The following is a 19,192-nucleotide window of genomic DNA, read 5'->3' as shown; positions in this document are numbered from 1 at the left end:
AGGTTGATGGTTTTCACTGGACAGCGATGTATCTTAATTTCATACAACAATTGCTCATTACATTCAAAATAAAAATATTGTTACATGATTCATATGCTGTATTATATATTTTTCATCTTATATTTTTTGGGATATGATTTCTTTACAGCGGGTACGTGGTTTTCATTGGATAGTGCATTTATTTTAATTTCATTTAACATTTGCATATTTAAACCTAAATATTTTCACCTCATATGTTGTATTATATATTTAATAATTAATATTTCTCGATATAAAAGGGAAAAAAATAGAGTGATCGACATGGTTTTCATTGTACAGTGAAGTTATTGTAATTTCACATACCGTTTTCATGTTTAAATTTCAATTGTAAATGTTTTACAATTCATACAGTTATACATAGTTTTATTCGATTTTTTTTGCGCGGATGAACAAAAACATTGGAGATACAGGGTCTTCATTGGACAGCTACATTATCTTAATTTCAAATAATATTTGTTCATTGTTTTTATATGTAATATCTCTATATTTCTATGATTTCTGGCAGATTATTTATTATATTTGAATGTATTTTAATATTATCTTTAAATCTTGTAATTCAGTCTCGAATGAAGGAGTCGTCTATTGGTACCGCACAGGTTGCCACTATTATTGGACCTCCTCCTTTGCTCCATATTGCATGTTTTTTTTTCTTTCTTTTTATCCAATATGCCCGACAAGCTGTCCGTGATCAAACCCGATATTGCAGCTGTTGAACGACGTGTCACAAACATATCATGTATTAAAGTCAATATTCTGCATGCGACACGAGGGAGGGAGGGAGGGAGGGGGGTTCGGGTGTAAGGCGATACAGATCCATAGCACCTCCCTGTGGCACTGACCATCTTCATTATGAGGCGTGACTCGCTTCCTGTCTCCATATCTCATCCACTTTTATCCACCTAGGAGATTTTTTTTTTTTTACTCAAGAGATCCTTTTGAATTACAAAAGCATCCCGACACAGTAGGCGAAAAAAAAAAAAAAATGAGTGAGTGCTTATTTGAGGAAACTTATCATCCAGTCAGACAATATATGCCCCCCTATTGAAAAGTGCTGCCATCACTGTAACGTGGTTATGGTAACTGCTCGGGCTGAAGTCGGCAAATCTTATTGTAAAATCTCCTACGATATCATAATAACGCTCCGGAGCGGGGGCAGCAGAATTTGACAATAATATATCTGTGGAAATCTACCTCCCTTCCTCCCCGATACCCCCCTACTCCTCCTCTGTGCAGATCCACAGCGAGAGGCACATCAGAGGAGACATTTGCGCTTTATGAAGTGCATTCATTTGGCCATTTGCCATGTTTCCTCACCAGAGGACGGCGATGATGAATGGGAGAAGAGAAGAAGCAGATTTTCTCTCCCACCTCTCGGCGCTCCCCTGTGATTACTAATACAGAGCCCCTGCAACCTCCCACACTATATGAGAACAGTAGGCTTGCTCTCATATCCCGGGTAATCCGCAATTTCCCCAGAATCATTAAACTGAGACTAGCATCTCTGATAGCTGGCGATACTTGACATATTATGATTATTATCATACCAACACCTTGTTGTTACCCGGCAAGTGGCGTGGGGTCGCCTCAAAATCGATGTGGAAGACTGGCATAATAGCCTTTCTACATTGATGCCTTTGACAATAAAAGCCCCCCCTTTGCGATGTGTAAGATAAATCACTTGAACGTCAGTCCTCCTATGATTTTTTATTTCTATTTTTTTGCCGTGACGGGCTAAACAAACATCTCCAGAGCGAGACGCTGTGACGAACGGAAAGTTTTGAGTTGGGTTGCAAACTTTTAAGCGCTACCTGTTTTCTTCCCGAGACATCAAATCAGCTCGTCGCGTCATGCTCGGATGCAAAAGGCAGCCTTTGGCACCTCCTCGGCTCTAACGTAAACCTATTTGCATTAATGTGAAACACTGGCATGAATATGTATAGTCAGAAAAGTCTGTGTTGCGCGAGTGAGAAGGGAGGTGCGCCCGCTCCCCACCCCACCCCGCAAAAGTTATTCCCGCTTTGCAAAAACATTTCATAGTTATGAAATGACGACAGTGTGTTTTCACGACAATTTAGTGGAAAGTTAAACCCTGTACTTACTGCATCGATTTGCACAAACGCCCTAGATGACGCAGTTCAAAACTTTAATTAGCACTCACAAAACTAAAAAAAAAAAAAACATGTATTTTTACTTATTACTTACAAGTAGTTATTTCACTCATTAATAGTGAATTAAAGAATTGTTGTCACTTTTGTACCAAATCCTACCAAATTTGAAGCAGATCTAAGGTCTAAGGTTAAAATGACATAAATCTAGGTTATTTCAAGTAAACAATAGCATTGTTGAGTGATTAGCACATGCGGCTCAAAGGTCGAAGGTTGGGAGCTCGAATCTCTGCTCCCTGTGCAAGGAAAAAAATATTACTCGGTGCTTTATTCGTACTGTATATATACCGTGGTATCTCGGCTTACGAGTGACACGAATTAGGAGCTCTTCAACATAAAGCAGATTTGTTTGTCCTGAGTTGCTGGCAAAAATTTGAGTCACGATCCCTCGATGGTGGCACGCGAACTTCACAACAGTTGGGCACATAGTAAACAATTTAAAAAAAAAAAAAAACAAAAAAAAAAACTTGCTTTAAGCTGTTTATTGCCACTCCCAGTTGAAACTTAGTATAAAATTAAACATAAAAAACATAATTACATGTGGATTTAATCAAACCACATAACTTTGTCTGAGGAAAGTCCCCCAGCTTAATGCTAACACAAAATGTGGGCTAAAGAAACTAGCATTGATATTGCAGTAGTTATAAACCTTTAGAAAACTGATATTTCAACACAGCTGGTGCAGCAACATATACAGACAGACAAAATAACAATACTCACAGGGATACAGCATATTTTTTGTTCTGCAAAAAATATTACTACAGCCTAGTTGAACTTGCGATGGTCTTCGTCATGTTTCATCATCAAATATACGTATATTATATGTATGTATTATACTGCTCTGTATATTTGTAGTCGTATAAGGAGAATACTGGAGAGTCCTATTTTCCCTATGAAAAGACATTACAAAAATTTATGTTAGTGCTTTTGTGTGGTGCTGGAACAGATTAATAGTATTTCCATTCATTTTAGTGGGAAAAGATGATTTGAGATATGAGTGTCTTAAATCACAAACGTGGTCACGGAACGAATTAAACTCAAAAGTCAAGGCCCCGATATAAAAAATATACAACCCTCATGATATGTTATAGATTTCCTTTTCAATATACTGTATAGTCTATGAAGTTGAATTTCTCTCATGCTGGGTAATAAAAACAAGAAGAATCAAAGCTGACCATGTGGAGCTGAGTTACTAGTTTTACGGCGTCACTTAGCCGTCAAAGTGTGTCTAGTACACGTGGTTTACTAGATTACGAGAGAGATGGCATGGTGGACGACCGGTTAGCACTTCTGCCTCACAGTTCCGAGAACCCGGGATCAAATCCGACCTCGCCTGTGTGGAGTTTGCATGTTCTCACCGTGCCTGCGTGGTTTCCTCCCTCCCATTTCCAAAAACATGCATGGTAGGTTGAGTCCCATCATGTCAGTTTGCCAGTTGAGTGTTTTGTTTCCCCATGTTTAATTGTTACTTTGAACCTTGTTTTTTGGGGGGGGACTTGGTTAATTGTTTGCTTCTTTGATCCTTGTTTGCGTTTTTTGGTATTTGAAGTACATCCTGCATTCCTGCGCTTGGGTCCGCCTTCTGCCTCCAACACCATGAAAACCTTCAATTGTGACAGCGTCAGGGTTTTCTTCATGTACTCCGGCTTCTTGCCAAATTCTAAAAACATGCATGTGCAAGGACATGGTTATTTATTTGTCTATTTATTAGATTTCAAATTTTTGGCTTGTGTTTTTGTTTCGACTCCAGCTAAATTCTCATGAGATGAGGCTAATGTAGACTGTGGTCTAATTGGGTTTTGTCTCAGCAGGTAGAAGGTGAAAGTAAGCAAAGGAGTCTTCATTCGAAGAATGTTGTCAGTTTTCTCCCTTTTTGCATTTTGGTTCAAAATCCAACAAAATCTTTATGAGATTAGGCTAATGTAGACTATGGACAAATTGAGATTAGTCTCATTAGGTAAAGGGTTGAATTAGTAGATTACAAAACTTTAGCCAGTTCCCTCTTTTGTGCATTTTTGCACAAAATCTAAGTTGTTGTCAGATTGGGCTATTGATGAATATGGTCAAATTGGGTTTTGTATCAACAGTTGAAAGTTAGTAGAAGAGTCTTCATTACAAAAATGTCAGTTTTCTCTTTTTTTGCTGCATTTTTGCGCAAAATCCAACTAAATTCTCCTGAGATTAGGCAGGCTGATAAAGACTAAAGTAGAACTGGTTGTGATCTAATTTGGTTTACTGAAAGTAAAGTGAGTTTGTGAAAGTTAAATATCGTTAAAGCTCATATTGACATGGATTTTTCGTCTTATATTGATCGTCAGGCTGCTGTGTCTCATTCAAAAAACAGTGTGTGTGTGCGTGTACGTGTGTGTTAGGCTGCGATAAAATAGCGCACCTTTCAACGTTGCAGTAATTCAATTTGATTCTTTTCTGTCTTCCTCTTGGAACGAACGCTCACTCTGACCGTAAGTGCCTGGAAGTGGAGGCGAGCTGAACCACCGCGGGCCCGCGTGCTATGGAAACACTCAAACTTCCAAATGCATCATTTACTGCACACTCACTTTCCTGATTATTAATGCCACCCCGAGGTGAAAGGGATGGAATTTACAAAGTTGAAATGCTGAATGCAGAGTATAAAAGTCTGCCGCTACTGTGACGACGAGAAGCCGGGGAAATTTATGTTGGAAGAAGAAAAATGTATGTTCAGCGGATCAAGTCCAAAGCTAACATATTATCTTTTGCTATGCCCTCCCCTTCATTGCCTCAGTCGCTTCTAGCGTGTAATTCGCTGACACAAGGAGAGGAAAGCGAACCTTGTTTCTCCTCCGCACCACGGCTAATATCATCTCAGCAACCCTATAAATAACACTGGTGACTGTCGGAATTATAATGTATTCTATCAATGCAGTGGTACCTTGACTTACACATTTTTTTAGCATGACGAGCCATGCTTTGCGTTGCGAGCCAAAATTAGAGTTTGAGCTAGTTTCAGATATGCCACTGCTTGACAAACTGTCAAATGCACAAATAGAAAATGAAAACACTCGCGAGGAGATGTTATCACTGAACTGCAGCTCCTGATGCACCCACTAAGCCACACCCCTTAAAGGCACACATCAACACGAACACATCGTACTACTGTGTGTGTGTGTGTGTGTGTGTGTTTGCGTGTGTGACTTCATAAAAAAATAAATATAAAAGCTATTTTTTCCTTATTAAAGTTTTTTTTTGGGGTGGGGGGCGCTGGAATGGATTAATTTCAATAATTTCGAAAAGGGAAACTGATTTGATATAGTTTGATCATGGAAAGAATTCAACTTACATATCAAGGTGTTCCCAAATCTGTAGTCAACGCCAATGACGCCGAACAGGATAAGCGATATGATGGCTGGATGTTTTCAAACCCAAAGTATGACACACTTTATTTGGACGTTAAACTTTATACTTTTTATGTCCATACTGGCCAGCCTTGCAGCCGCAAGTCCCAGAAAGAACAGCAACAGCTGGCGTTGTTGTCCTGGTGGTCCAGTCGCTCATTAGTGTCCGTGTAGCTCGTTGGAATCAATTTGAAGCGCTCAATTTTTGACTCATTATCTTGTTAAGCAAAATGGAGGTTTTTACATAAACGGGTCTAAATGTTGTCAAAAACCCCAAGGTAGCTCATCAGCGGTAGTTAGTATGGTGGCCCATGAGGGGGAAAAGACATATAGGGAAGTAATCAAACTTGTATGAGTCGGTAGGTTATCAGTAATAAATTACAGTAGAATTATAGGGTTCCCCGCTTGATCGCATTTCTTTCTTCGCACCCCCGCTATATTCCAGATTTTTAATACTACCTACGATAACTCACTTTGTGAACATTTTGGAGATAGAAACACTTCCATGCAAGTTAACACATTTCTTTTAATACTTTAAGAGTCTCACACCTTCCGTGCGGTACCAGACTGTGCCGAAACATGCCAGGCAGCACTGAGGTCTGCTGGAAAAGATGCAGCCTAATTTTGCTGTTTAATTGCGTTGTAAAATATGCTTAACATGGTAACTAGGGGGGCTTAATCGCCCTTGAAGTTGAGATTCTACAGTAGATCTGATACTGTAGCTGAGGGGAGATTATTTCCAACCCAAAAGTGGAACCTGAGCATCATGGCCACTTGGCCTGCCGTGTACACAGCGGAGTAGTTTCCAAAGACGCCAAGCACCATGCTTTGGAACCTAATGACTAAAAATGTCCGTCGTGAGCTGGGGCATTTCGGCGAACGGCGCCCCCCAGTCCCCCTGAGGGTTAGCCACGCTACTGTCTTTTTTTTTCTTCTTTTTTTTCTCGGCGTGCGTGTGCTTGCTGGTGACAATTTGGAAGGATGGGTCAGATGAAAGACAACAGAAGGAAAGTGGGATCAAAAGGCACACGCTTTCCTGTCTGGCTGCTTGTTGCGCAGGGGGGCCATGCATTGTGCATTGGATTGATATCAAGGTCTCTGTACACAGCCCAACATGCAGTGGCCTTATTATTCTTTACTTCAATAACAAAGCCGCCGTCTTCCCCGCTCTCCTCGCCATCAAAGGCGCCGCTCTCCACAACTGAAGCAACACATCACATACGAGGCATTCATCTGCCTTGAAATTTAAATAACCCCTTTGAACGTCGTCTTCGGGATGAAGCCGGGGCCAACTACCAGGCACTGGTCATCCTGAACGCGACGCTTTGGTTTCCTCACGCCACATAACTTTTCATAGCGTTCAATCGAAAGCCGTTTTTTGCGCCAGCGTAACAGCATCGACTCCCTCGCCCTGCGTGACAATAACTAAGTTGTCCGCATCCATTCCGCAGCGTTATCCACCCGTAGCCCATAAAACCGAAATAACACAGAGGTTTACTCACAGTGAGGGGTGAGTCTCACGTCGGACCTGGGCAGCCATTTGAAGTGACAGGGCCGCCCATCATGCACCTCTAACGGGGTCAGGGGGGCCTTGTGGGGGACTTGATCCAGAGCGAGGCCAAAGGGACCGCCAGGCCTTTAGAGAGGATGGATGGAGCGCTAGTAGGAAGGAAGGACGGCTTGATTACATCATTTTTCAGTGCTGGGAGGAAAAAAAAGAGAGAGACCTGTAAGGACCTTTGGGCAGGCGGATTGACAGTTGGCCTCTCTGCTAATACATTTTGGAGTGATCTGTCAAAAGGAAGAAATTGTTCTTGCCCTACTGTAAGTGACGCTGAATGTGAGGGGGTGTGGGGGTGGAATCACAACATTCATCAATATAAGTAGTTTAAAGGGAACATATTGTGGAAAATTGACTTTTTAATGGCTTGTATACAAATAGGTGGCTCACTAGAGTGCCTGCCTACCCATCAAGTTGCTGTGCGGTACACACGCTTGCTGGGGAAATCCACTCCACTGTTACAGCCCACTGCTGTTACACATACCGGTGAGATCCGGCCCACTGCTACGTATCGCCGGCGTCGGGCTGAAATCCCCATGTCTAAATTTGGTCAATCTCATATTTTGCCCGATGCCAGCGATCTGTGTTTGCTGGCAAAATGAGGAAAGCCAGCCTGTTGAGCATCGGGGAAGAAGAGACCGCCAAATACCTGCTGCAATATACGCACTCGCTGGTGAGATCCAGTCTGGTGTTACTGATCATTTTGTGGGCGAGATGATGAGAGCCAGCCTGCCAAGGAATGTGGAAGAGGACAGTTAAATGCCAGCTGGAATGTATACACTCGCTGGCGAGATCCAGCCCACTGATACACAGGCACTTGCTGGAAAGATGACGAGACCCAGCCCACTGAGCAAGAAAGAGGAGACGACCGAACGTCGAATGGAAGGAGCACACTTGCTGACGAGATTCTGCCCGCTGTTACACATGCACTTGCTGGCGAGATGAGGAGAAGCAGCCAACGGAGCCACGATAGTCACAAAGCTGACGCTCCAATCGTGGCTGTCCTGATAATGAAAGACATCTGGTAACTGTTTTAAAGTGTGAAAAAATGCACAATATGCCTCCTTTCCAGAAAACATAGAGCATTCAATTGTGACACAGTGACATTTTGGCGGGAACGTGTCAGGAGTTAATGGCATCTTGTGCATCTGCGCCGTACCGTAGGTGGCGTTTTGCGTCTGTCTCCTTGTCGCGTTGCGGATGTGTTTTGTTTTTCGTGCATTTCCTGAACATCTACAAATACTCCCCGAAGGCACGCTGCGGTGTGATGTTGCACCACCTGTTTTCAAGGCGCGCTCGCTGGGTCCCCGGGGCCCCTCAACAAATCATCTTGCTTGTTCCTCCTGCGGGGAAAGAGACATAGTCACTCCTGGGTTTTGGGTGTCACATCATTGCAGAAAGACGCGAACAAAGTCGACATTTGCGTCTGTCCCGGCAGCTAAATTGAGGACAATAACAACAACAAAAACAACAATAATAATAATAATAATAATAATAGGGAGCTATTTGGAAATTATCCCACATGTTTGTAATCCTTTATAATGCAGTGTTTTGTTGATATTTTAGATTATTTGTGAATGAAATTGTGAATTCAGTATTATTATGATCTGGTGTTTTTTACTTCAATAGTTCAATGTTAAACGCTACAGCATGTACTGCATATTACTAGAGCTATACAGTTGGTTTAAATCAATTTCTTAAGATTTGTTTTGTTCTCAATCCACAGAACAATCTCTTCTGAAATACTATTATTGACCCCCGCCCCTAAAAAAAGCAACAATTTGTCAAAGATGTCGTATTGTTTCATTTGAAGATCATAGTACATAACGGTGCAGCCATACAGTGATCAGAAATAAACCAAAAATATGAAGACCAAATAAAATAGAATAAACATGAATAATAAATAAACAAATTAACAAATAAATACATACAAATAAAATAATTTCCAGTGGAATACTACGTACAAATAAAAAAAGGAATATACAAATATATAAGATTTCACTTACGATAGCATACCTTGTGAGACTCCCTTTATCTTTGTTTTGTCTTTAAGTAAGCAGAGCAGTAAAACCCCAGTATCACTGAATGCATCATCATTTGTTATCAAATGTTATCAATTACAATTTTTAACTTGTTGAAATGTTACTTAAAAATTACATTACCGTTAATACAAGGTTTGTGACGTGACCATGGAAAAGATTATAGTGTTTTTTTTTGTTTGTTTGTTTTGTTTTACGAGCAATCAATCTTTGATTTGCGTTTTCGATTATTAAACAAACAAAAGATCAAACGCACGGACATAAAATGAGGACCCTTGCAAGGAGCTGCTATAGGTCACAACTCACGGACAACAGACTATCCGGCCAATTGGACTCCAGCTCCTGACGTCACTCACTAGGCCACGCCCCTTAAAGGCCCACATCCAACACACGAAAACGTCAGTACATACAGTAATTACACTTTATAAAACATTCCTTGACATTCTCTTTTATCATGTTTTTACTGTATACAGTACAGTTCTACTTTTCTTTATTTAAAAAAATGCAAAAAAAAACCTTTTTGGGCTGGAACGGATTGTTGGCATTTCAATTCGTTTCAAAGGGGAACATTGATTCGATATACCAGAAAATTGAGTAAAGAGCTTTGGTCAAGGAATGAATTCAACCTGCAAACCAAGGCAGCACTGTATTTCTAGTTGGGTTTTTTTTTCAATGGGAGGAATGTTTCAAACCAGAACAAGATGGAGGTCCCCCCACGTTTTGGAACGGATTGTTTTTTACCTCTGTTGCTGGATGATATGCTGTGATGTATTACCATTGGTTAAAGTACAGGTACCTCTGTTCAATGCTTTCTTTGGCCTGGCTCAGTAGTCCCATTCTGTTACTGAAGGGATCATAATTTTCCTCGCATTCCTGAAAACCTGTCATCCCCTTAAAGTGTTTTTGTAGGTGCGGTTTGCCTAAATTGTTTGACATGACAGTATCCAAAACAGATGATTCAAAGAGCATCGCCACACCCTCACATCGGTCACGCATCCCGCTCTCAGCAGTGCGTGGACCACGACTGACCTGGATTCGCAGTCCTGTTCTCAATCAGCGTCTCCCTCCAAGGTTATTGGCCAAAATCCAAAGGTTGTTCTGGGATTCCAGCTCATCAGCGGCGCAGGCATGTGGAGTTAATAATTTGGAGCGTGTTTTACAGCTGTTACACAATGGACACTGTGTAAAAACTCCTACGACAAGGTGGCCTCCGAGCTCGCCGCATTTACAACTCGACTGCGGATGACAGAACACGTAAAAAGAAAGTTATTCATGCAAAGTCAGTGTGATAGGTTTTAATCTATAATGCAGACGGTGGTGTTACAGTGTGTTCCTCACGTCGTAGTGAGCGAGGCTGTGACAGGAACGTTCCCCGAGACAAATTTGGGTAGATTTTAATTTGTTCCCTTTCACGGAGTGCGGGAAAGCGGCAGACGTGCGAGACGTCAGCGAGCGGACGCCGCCGTGTCGAACATCTGCTTCAGCCATCGCCAGATTTTGGCAGTTAAAAGTCGCAAGTTGGCTGTAATGCCGTGCTTGCATGCGGGACCGCAAGTGACGTAAGGCCAAGACATACACAAAGTTGACGCTTCATTAGGTACACCTGCACAATGAAACAACTAGAACAGAAAGGAAGGAAGGACAATCATATTTGAGGAAATACAGTATGGTACATTGCATCATACTAAGATGTTTTCCTAATACAGTATTTAACTGGAAGAACTACAGCCACAATATCAAACAAACTGTTAGCTTAACGCCCGACTGACCGTGTCAATCAAAACCTAACACTTTTACATTAGTAAAGGAAATTCTTGCCGCGTCGCTTGTATTGGCCCACTTTAGCAGGTGCACCTAATTTTGTGACTGGTGCGTGTATATCATCTCAAGGTCCATCCAGTCAGTAAACATGGTTAAAAATTTAAAATTGCAAGTTTGGTGGTGTTTTTTTTTTTTTTTTCTTCCTGTTTCTAGCAGAAAATAAAACCTGTTTACTTATTTACCGCCTGACTTGAAACTGACGTCTATCAACAATGCCTCACTCTCTCTCTTGTGTGTGTGTGTGTGCGTGCGTGCGCGTGTGTGCGCGTGCGTGCGTGGAATAATGAATATATTTACAATGTAATTCAGAAGTGCGCTCGCCTCCAGATAGTTGAGCTTCCCCTTCATGCACCTCTGTATTTTATTCAAAGCAGAAGCTTTCTATTATCCAGCCTATCACTACAGCCTGAGGAGAAACAGTGTAAAATAGTGACTTAATATTTCATATTGCTTGGATTATTCATCCGCACAAATACATTTCTCCACTTCCTCCCCGCACGTTGCGACGTCCCATTTTTAATGAGGACGCTGCGACGTTGAAACTTTTTAAAAATTCAAATATTTTCCTTCAATCTTTAAAGAGCTTATATCTAATGAACTAAGATTTAATTTGCCGTGGCTTAGCATCCATTTGCAGTGCTCCTAATTAGCCATGCAGACCTCGGTGCGTATGAAAATGAAGGGGGCCAAAGCCCAAGTGAAACAAGAATTGGTTCCACTTTAAGTATTAATTGATTGGCTCGGCAGTATCCCTCACACACACACACACATACATACATGCACAATGCAGAGCACACTTTCTCATCAATCTGGCTCTGCTTCATTTGCCTGTCTACGCCGGGGTCCCCCCTAGAGATCCAGGAGCTATCTGCTAGCGGAGCTTAGCATTTGATCACAGTGGTGTCAATATCAAACTGCAGGATTACACGGGGCTGTCGTCAATAGCCGTAATGGTTTTCACATGTGTTAAGGTTAACTCAGCCATTTAATGTGTGCCGTACCTCTGAGATGATCGCTCGAAAAGGAGAGAGAAAAAAAAAAAAGGGACTTAAAAATGTCACGCAAACCTCTGCAGACCTGGGCTTCCGCGATGATCACACGCTCCACTCGGAGGCTCTTGTTGCATTTTTGACAGCTTATGATTATGGAGGAGACAATTTCCGTTATTCTTCAAGGTACTACATTCACACATGTGTGATCAAGATTGTCTGCGCGTCACCAGAGATGCCATTATTGATCATAGCCCCTCATGTAAATTCTCTTAAGTGTTTATTAGGGGAGCGCTTAAGAGTATTCACTGTTGATCCTTTCATTTCAGTCCAAGAGACACTTTTTATTTGCTTTCAGTTCCTCAAAATTTGAAGAAAATGACATTTATTAACTCACTTTTGTGGTTATTTGTATCCGAGTAGCTTTTGGAGCGTCCAATGTTGGGCCCGCTAAAGCTACGTAGCACCACTAAAAGTAGGCTTGTTTTAACCAAGTTCAGGAGTTAATTTTACCACAAAAATCAGTGGTTCAGAAAATAATGTGTATTGAGACATATCATAATTGTAAGACTGTGTAAAAAATGTCGAAATTGTCTACGCAACTTAGCATGCGAGTTGGTATTAGCTAAAGTTAGCACTCAGCGTGCTAAATGTGCTAGCTCGTAAAAACAAGCAAACAAAAAAGTCCGTTGGTAGCCTAATAATCACATCTACGCATATATTTACATACATCTTAGATACTTACCTGTTCAAGTTTTATAGTGGAGCCAACCATGACGGATACGATAAGGATAAGCAGTATAAAAGACGGATGGATATCTGAAAGAATAATACATAAGGAGAATATAACATTACAACAGCAATATCCTTTGCAGTAGTATCCTTTATTAGTCATATGAACTGAAAATTGTCCTATTCAGTTTCAAGCAGTATTCAAACAGTATTGTCTACCTCTACTCTGAAAGTACTCACATTCTGTACTTAAGTGGAAGTACAGATACTTGTTTAAAAAAAAGATTGGGAAATGTAGACATAAATATTGTACCCCTGGACTGAAGTAAAAAAATTACAGACTTAAATGTACATGAGTTAAAAGGTCAGAATCAATTTTTACTGTCAATTATACACAATACTTGTTTTGAAAAATTCCAAGGAAAAAAACATCGCTTTTTTTAAATTAACGTACAGTACATTGGGCTGATTTACAAAAAAAAAAAAAAAAAAAAGTTGTTTTAGAGCTAGCAAATGTTGGCGCGAGTTTTGTGCTATGAAAACAAGTTCCCAAGTTTTGCTAATGTTGTGAACTGAGTAACATAAAAAAAAAAAAGATAAATTAGCTCATGATAGCTACTGAAAAAAATACACTTTACTTTACGAAGTGTTTCTTCAGATTAGATGGAGAATTTTTGAAGCTGGTGGTTTTTAGAAGAGCATAAACCACAACGCAATCACCACGAATATTTCTTGGAGCCGACAACATCAAACTGTTCTTAAATAAGATCCTGTTTTTTTCACCTCATGAGTTCCCAAGGTTTCAGTCAATCAAGATCTCAACTGCGGTTGACTTGACCTCTATTTACGTCTTTCTTACACTGTGTCATTACCGGTGGAGTTTGAAGAAAGTAACGAGCCGATTTTAACAAAGTAAGATGTTGAAAGGACATATCTGTTTTCAAATGCAGGGGGTAAAAGTAAAAAAGTTGTCAGAAAAATATAGTAAATTCTCAAGTACATACACCTATGGTACAGTACACAGCAATGAAGTACTGTATTTGGACTTTTTTTTTATTTTATTTTTTTACTTCCCACCACTAAGTACACTTGGTACATAACATCACAGTTCAATGACATGTATGTACCTCCAAATTTTGTGAATGCTTTTGTTTTTATCTGCCAACCCCAAAAAATGTTTTTGTTTGTCATCGTGGAATTTCTTTCACATTTTTCATTTTTACAAGACAAACGCCCAAACAAATGTTGTTCTTTTTTTTTTTATTATTGGGGAAAAAAATGAAGATATTTATGTATTAAACTTATTTTTGTTACAGGTTAAAAAGAAAAAAAGAAAAAAAAAAGATTGGCAAGATTCTGTGGATACATGATTTTCCATGGGCGGCAATGTTTGTAGTAAGTATACTAGCGTCACAGTACAAGTGGTATATTATTACCATACTATTATAATCCTTTTAATATATGTAGCTACTACCAAAGGAAAGCATCAATCACCACATTTTATTCATTTTACTTTCTTATTCTGAAGGCAGATTATACGTACATGGCAGTATTTAGAGATCGGCAGCACATTGAGATCAGATCTGATTGGACAAAAACATTTTTTAAATCTACCATCCACCTTGACGTTACTGAAACGTTACTGAATTGAAGAAAATAGACTGTTGGGAATGAATGAAAAACATTTCTTGGAACAAATATTTAAATTTAGTTTGTAAATGTGGGTCAGCGCCACCAGCGAAGCCCTTGCTCACCCTAAATGTCTGCCACTGTGGTTTTTACCTCAACTGCAAGTGTAGTACACTTTTCCTTTGTTACCTTATCCATCCTTATCCGAAATCCATTTTCTTAAGAACATATTTCCCCACTCTTATTACGTTCATACTAATTGCAAGTCAGCAGTATGCTTGACATTGTAATCGATGCCCGGGCGCCCCTAAACTCCAGAGCCAATGCTCGCCCTTACATGTGTGTCCACGGGAAGCCATGCGCGGGGAGTCTTGTATTTATTTTTCCCCGACATATAATACTCTCCCAACTGTAACGGGCGCAAGTGACAGCTAAGAAATCCCCCACGATGCGGGCGAATGAGGACCCGCTCTATTAGACACATGATCACATGATGTGGGATTAGTGGACTGGAGTCTTCAAAGCTGCTATTACAACTCCCGAGATGTGATACAGGCCTCCCCGCCGCTCCCTGCAGGGGCGTGTGGCTCTTCCTCAGAGAATTACCTGACACCGGCGTGTCTGCGCGCTGGGAGACGAGCGCCGCCGTTCCGAGCGGAACAGCCGACATCAGTCGGATATGCTCGCGCCGTGCTGCGCTGAGCCAACAAGCCCCGCATTTAATCCCACGCGTGTGAGCTGCCACGGTGGCTTTGGCGGGCCGACATCACAGAAAAGGAGTTTAGGGGTGCTCAGGCTGGAATGATGGGCGATAAAGTGGATTACAGATGGAGAAATACCATCACGACTGAATAGGCGAGACAGCTTCCAAATGTTAATCGTGATTCATTTTGAGGTAATCGCTCTTGTACAAACTCAGGTTGCCGGAATTAGGGTGGAGAAGCTTTTCCACGTCCGTTATGTGCAGCATGAGTTTAATATGGTGGGGCGACAACCACTTAAGTAGGCTTAACTGCAGGAGTGGTACCTTGACTTACAAGTTGAATTTGTTCTGTAAGTAAGCTTGTAACTCAATTTACTCGTATATTTAATATTTTTTTTTCCCCATTGAAATGCCATTAATCTGTTCCAGCCCTTTTTTTTTGTTCGGTGTTTTTTTAAATAATGAAAAAAAAAGCACTGCATTGTACAATAAACATGAAAGAGAATGTAAAGAAATACAGACAAGTCCCGCATACTCGCGGTTCGGCACCTACAGATTGACCAAGTCGCAAATTTCTTCTTTTTTTTTCCACTTTTTTGTTTGTTTGTTTGTTTTTGGGGGTGAACCAACCTCAAAAATGCATACTGGCAGTTTATCTCTGCTTATTCAATAAAATTAATATTCCAAAAAAAAAAAAAAAAAAAAAAGGCTTTTCAATGCAATTATAATGGGCATCAATTACCTGCGGATTTTCGCTATTTGCGGCCCGGCACGGTATTGGGGGTTCACCGTACTATTCGTGTGTTGGTGTCAGGAGTTGGCCGGTTAGACTGCGTCTGAGTGTGAGTTGTGGCCTCCAGCAGCTCCTTGTGAGTGTTCTCATTTTGTATTCAGTTAACGGCTGAAAGTGCATTAGCGACTGTGGCTCTCCTTGCCCACATGCGAGAGCATTACAGTACCTAATTTTCTTTATTATTTTTCACTTCACTCAAACGGTGGCGTATCCAAATCTTGCGCATCCCTCGGCTCGCAACACAAAGCAAAATATCGACCAATACGCAACGGCTTTTAACTTTAAAAAGGTACACGTTATATTGTAATTGACTGAACTAACTTCCCTTAACTTACTTGATTTAACTTCATTCACTCACTCAGCACATTAGAGTCGCTGGTAACTGGAGCCCATCCCAACTGACTTTGGACAAGAGGCGGGGTTTATTCTGAACTACTCACCATCTACTTTCCATCTTTTTCATACATGTTAATATGCTTCAATTTTATCATTTGAATTCAATGAATTTATTCTATTTGTGACACTACTACTGCTTCGTATTGATGGAATGGGACAACTGAAAATCTGTATTAAATATAAAATTCATATGGGAAAGATAAACAATACCTCTAGCTAGATATGGTGACATACTGACCCTAATGCAGAGTTACAACTGGTTACGTGCGAAATATGTTATAAATTGAAAAATTAGATGAACATTTATGCTATATACCGATTGGCCTGTGCAGAATGTCAGCTGAGGGAAACTCTGGACTGTTGATAGTGAAAACTACACGATCAGGATTTTTGGGGCTGATCACCGATCAGCGAGTATAAAAAACCGATAACTGATCACAAGATCGAGGAACGCGTCTATTTAAATGACCCGTTCATTTACGATATATACTTGTGTACTTAATTGCTCAAAAAATTATATTTACAATAAATAATGTATCTTTGTTCCTCTAGTTATGCCAGTGAGGCATAGTGACAGACAAAACAAATGAATGGTCTTCTATTAGATGGCAGGAAGTAAACACAGTAATTAATGTATCCACTTTTTGTGACATTTTTGTTTGTTGGTGTGCCGTGAGATCTTTCAATTGTAAAATATGTTCCTTGGCTCCATAAAGGTTGGAAATCACCGCTCTAGTCAGATCGTGTATTCTAATCAGTCAGCTCAAACCAACATTACAACGTGACAGAAATAATGGGCGCTAACTTACTGTAATTAAATTACTTCACCCACACCGAAACTCTAGAGCATGATTCGACAGAACGCCGGCATGTTTACGTCCAACCGTTCGTGGTACCACTAACTTGCTAGGCTACATAACATTTTATTGCCTGCTTGGGAGCCGTAGAAGTACGTGAACATACCTCAAGCAAGCCTTAAACGAACGTCCTCTCCTGTCCTGAGCACCGGTGACCACCAACACACGTTTTTCTCCCTTTTGTCCTTATAATACAAAGTCGACGCGCTCCACTCTTGTTGTCGTCGCCACGGTAACGAATGTACACGGTCGCATTTGACAAGATAAAGCGCAGTGATCGTAAAAAAACGGGATGGGGTGGTATCGGAATACAAGATTTTACTGGAGTAGTCTGACAGTGCAATCGTGAAAGATTGCCTTGTAGTCTGATCCGCATTACGTGTTGCCTGTCTCTGATGTGTTGTCTGTCCCACACCGCCGACATGTTTTTGTTTTTTTCTTCCTTAAATAACTTCATTGGCCGTTAGATCTTTACAGTACTACGTCAAAAGACACGCGACAAGGCTAAACATAAACTAGCTTTTGGATTCAAATATACTGTGCGCGCGGCGACGCGGAGTAAATGTCTTTTGCGGAGCCGATCAATGACGTCATTGATCGGCTCGGTGAATTGTGACATTAAAGCCGATCAGCATAAAATGCTAAATATCAGCCGATACCGATCAGCCCGATAAAATCGGTGTAAAGTCTATTTAAAACATGGAGTTATAATTGAAAACACAATGATTCTGGATGAGGAACCACCTGAGCAGATTTTATGGTGGACATCCATGCAAACATTTCATTGGAGTTTTAACGCTGTGCACACACTATCGCAACAAAGAAGAAAAATGGAAAATATAAACATGGAAGGAAACATGGAAAAAAAAAAAAGAAAATCAAAAACCAAAACATAATTTTCTGAAGGTATGAAAAAAATGTCTGCATTCTGAACTTGAAGTTACCTTTTCTAAAGCTGAACGCTGGGAATTCGGACCTCCCAGCACAAACATTAACGGCCTGAAATGCAGCTCTGGATGTAACAAAGGAAACAATACCAGGGAAGAGAGCCAAGAAGGCAGAGCTGGCATGCGTGTTCCTGGGACCATGGGAATTTGGCTCCCAGAAATAATGGGGTTGAACAAGGCCCAGCACCACTGCTACTGTAGCTGGGAAAATGGTGCACCGCAAGCCAGGCTCCATCCAGGGAGACTTAAAACAGTGGCGAGAGAGAGAGAGAGAGAGAGAGAGAGAGGAGAAGGAGGGCGGCGGGTGGGATGAGGGGGACGAAAGAAATGAAATACACAGTGCGGGTTGCACCTCGCAGTGTGCGGTAAGATGAGTAAAATAATACAGGATGGGAGAGCCTGTCTCGCGTTTGTCCCCTGTAAGTGACTGTAAATCAAAAACATTACCCAGCTTAGTGTGAACATAACGCACCGTGGAACAGGCAAGATGCAAAAATAAAACCAGAATAGACGACCACATGTAAAACAGGGGAGGTGAGGGAGGCAGGAGCTTGTTCCGCTGTGGTCAAGGTGGAGGTAAACTATCTCGCCATATATGTAAAAGTACGATACGAGCAGCCTCTCCAGCCTAATTAGGACAATAAAGGGTTATGGGCTAATGTATGAGTGCCATGCCAAAGCTAATGAATGCCTGGTATACCTTGTTTCCTCCCAAGCGTCCTAGGACTGTCATCTCCAACCTTTTGATGTTGTATCTGATTATCCAGGCAGCGATTAATCATGATTAAGTACGCACCGAAAGTCTCCAAGAGCGAAAGAGTGGTGGGGGCGAAGGGGGTGGGCGGACGGCAGGAAAGTTGCCCAGGTTCAGGCCTCCGTTCTGGGCAACGGCGTATCCGGTGCGTGCCAAGTGGACACCGATAATGAGACGGCAAAGTAAAAATCATGGCGCTTTTGAAAGTGTCGTTAAAGGAAGCGAGCCGTTATCCAAGCCACAGTTGAGGCGTCCAAGCGCTTAACGCCTCGCGCCTTCTGTGGTCGCCGTCGACTTGGACACCGCCCGCCCGCCGCTATCTGACAGCCATTTTTGCATGTTTTCTTGACACTAATGTCGTGAATATACGCCGCGCTCTCCAAAAACATTCCG

The 19,192-nt window shown here is 41.2% G+C and overlaps 1 protein-coding gene across 2 annotated transcripts in view; it reads right to left on the bottom strand.

Annotated features, from left to right (window-relative positions):
• mgmt (O-6-methylguanine-DNA methyltransferase) overlaps window positions 1–17,524 on the bottom strand; it is an 84,214-nt gene extending 66,690 nt beyond the window's left edge. Inside the window, exons 1-6 of one of the 2 annotated variants that reach the window (XM_061790605.1) lie at window positions 17,205–17,524; window positions 14,264–14,303; window positions 12,734–12,807; window positions 10,517–10,797; window positions 10,208–10,414; window positions 7,081–8,482 (exon numbers count right to left, since the gene is read on the bottom strand). The gene's annotated coding sequence lies outside the window, so the exon portion shown is untranslated. The remainder of the gene's footprint in view (window positions 1–7,080; window positions 8,483–10,207; window positions 10,415–10,516; window positions 10,798–12,733; window positions 12,808–14,263; window positions 14,304–17,204) is intronic. The other variant, XM_061790608.1, reaches the window with a different exon arrangement.
• Between the last annotated feature and the right edge of the window lie 1,668 nt (window positions 17,525–19,192).

The sequence above is a fragment of the Phyllopteryx taeniolatus genome, chromosome 11 (genome assembly GCF_024500385.1).
Source record: "Phyllopteryx taeniolatus isolate TA_2022b chromosome 11, UOR_Ptae_1.2, whole genome shotgun sequence".
Lineage (NCBI taxonomy): Eukaryota > Metazoa > Chordata > Actinopteri > Syngnathiformes > Syngnathidae > Phyllopteryx > Phyllopteryx taeniolatus.
Note: the sequence above shows the minus strand (reverse complement) of the source record. Positions and strands in the feature narration are given on the sequence as shown.